We start from the raw sequence: 2500 nt of genomic DNA on the forward strand, positions 1-2500 counted from the left end.
GAACTTCGAACGATCGGATGCGCATCATCGTCCCTCGCGTTACGACGATGTCGCTCTCTCTCTCTTGTATATCTCTTCTCTCTCGACCGAGAATTCTCCCTCGGTCTTGCGGCGTGAAAAAAACAATTCATTTTAAACGACGTCGAGCGCGCGGCATGTTCGTATCGTGCGCTAAAGGCGGGGCGAAGGCGATGCGTGTGGCGGGTGTGCGAATTCGGAACGCGGAACAAAATCGGCGATCGAAACACGAAGCGGTTCCCGTGGGCGGTCGTCCGTTTAACGGACGACTCACGACGCCACGAAGAACTCACGCGAGTTCGTGATCGACGCACCGTCGAGTTCCGTGAACGCGTTTACGCACGCCGCACGCGCACACACACGTTGCCAATCGCGGATTGCCTCGGCACGGCCACAGACGACTCGGACGAACGTCCAACGATCGCTCGTACGTCGCGTATCGCTCCTCTTCCTCCCTTTCTCGGTGCCGCCCGAACTCAGAAACGTTCGTAATTTAATTCGAGAATGAACGACGGCGGGCAGATTCGAGCACCGTAGGGAAAGAAAGATTCGACGAAACGCAACGCAAGCAGTATTCTGGTTACGTGAACGACCCTCAGCTAGGCGTGGTCCAGGAATTGTATCCGTGGACCGCAATGTGCGTTCGAAATGTCGATGTTCATGTGTCCTGCAGTTCACACGTTGACGCGCAATTAGCTGCGTTCTTCATCGACCCACGAGCCAAGTGATCCACCGTTCAGGGTAATCGTATATGTATATTTTATTGATCTTTGAGTCTCTTGGTACTAAAGTTCGAACAAGTCGATACCCAAACGTCCCCGGTGAAAGAGACGCGGGCGTCGCCGAACGGAGTTCGAGGCGACACGATATATCGGTCCTACGGATGAAACGCATACGCCGATGGTTCGCGCGTAAGGTCTCCCTCAAAGTTACGAAAAAATGCACGCGCGCGTCCAGGTGCGAAGAGAAAAAAAAAAATCCCTTCAAAAATTCGTTAGGACTCCTCCGCGTACCAGCAGCCTCGAGGCGGTCTTTTACCTCCCGGCAACGCGAAGCGAGCATAAACTGTTCGAGCTCGCAACGGCGGGATTACAGACTCTCGACAACGAGGACAACGGGCAACGGCGGAATCGTCCCCTCTGGAACGAACGTGCGCGTCGAACTGAGAAGAAAAAAGACCAAACACCCAGCGGCGTATTGCTTTCGAGATCGACAAGACGCTCTCTCGTTCGGGTGAACATAACAATGTTATCATCGATGGGACACACTCGTCGTCTTCGCGCACAGTCTCGAGGCGGTCTATAAGAGTTTTCCCCGGCAACACGAAGCGAGTATAAAATTATTCGATCTCGCAACGGCGGGTTTTTCTCAGACTCTCGACAACGAGGCTTGGGCGCGAGCGACGGAATCGTCCCCTCCGAACGAACGAACGACGACGACGGTCTCTTCAAAATTCCAATACCACCCAGTCGTGTCGATTCCAACAAGGCTCAGGTAAACGAAAAAAAAATTCGTACATTCGTTAGGACGCTCCACACCGTTCGCCCAACCACACAGCCTCGAGCGGTCTATATTTTTCCCGACAACGCGAAGCGAGCAAGTAAAGTTCGATCTCGCAACGGCGGGTTTCAAGACTCTCGACAACGAGGTTATGGGTGTGGACGGCACGGAACGGAACGGGTCCCCTCTGAGCTGAACGGCACAATTCTGGGAGTGGGAAAACGGCAAAGTGCCAGCGGCGTATTGCTTTCTGAAAAAATGGCAAATAAAAAAGCGGACCCGACGAGTTCTCGATTACGAGAACTCGAGGGGTCCGCTAATGTACCGTAAACACCGATCGGGTAAATGTAAAAAAAAATTCGTTAGAACGTTCGCCGGTTGTACAAGCCTCGAGAAGCGGTCTATACGTTCACCCGACGACACGAAGCGAGCATAAAATGATTCGAAAGCTCGCAACGACCGCTGGGCGCGTCTTAGACTCTCGACAACCGAGGCTATTACCGACGAATCGTCCCCTCCGAAAGGAACGGTACGATCGACCATCTTCAACAGGTTACGCGCGACGACACCACGCACGCTCCATGCACGAATTCGAAGTCGACGACACGCGCGCGTTCGGGTAAAGATTCGTTGGGACTCGCCGGTTGCAAGCCTCGAGAAGCGGTCTATATTTACCCGGACGACACGAAGCGAGCGTAAATGATTCGTAAGAGCTCGCAACGGACGCTGGGTGTTTCAGACTCTTCGACAACGAGGCTGTGCAGCGACGAATCGTCCCCTCCGAACGGAACGGTACGATACGATCGACTTGAACAGGTTACGGCGCGACCACACGCTCTCACGATAATTCGTGAAGTCGATACGAAGCGGGCCGTTCGGGTGAAAATTCGTTGGGACTCGCCGTACAACAGCCTCGAGCGGTCTATGTTTAACCCCGACGACGCGAAGCGAGCGTAAATGATTCGTAAGTGCTCGGCAACGG

General features: G+C 53.8%; 1 non-coding gene across 1 annotated transcript; it reads right to left on the reverse strand.

The window, feature by feature from the left end:
• Positions 1-607: 607 nt before the first annotated feature.
• LOC143432286 (5.8S ribosomal RNA) lies at positions 608-762 on the reverse strand. The gene has a single exon (XR_013102938.1). It is a non-coding gene; the product is annotated as a 5.8S ribosomal RNA (ribosomal RNA).
• Positions 763-2500: the final 1738 nt, after the last annotated feature.

This window comes from Xylocopa sonorina, unplaced genomic scaffold (genome assembly GCF_050948175.1).
Source record: "Xylocopa sonorina isolate GNS202 unplaced genomic scaffold, iyXylSono1_principal scaffold0079, whole genome shotgun sequence".
Taxonomy (NCBI): domain Eukaryota; kingdom Metazoa; phylum Arthropoda; class Insecta; order Hymenoptera; family Apidae; genus Xylocopa; species Xylocopa sonorina.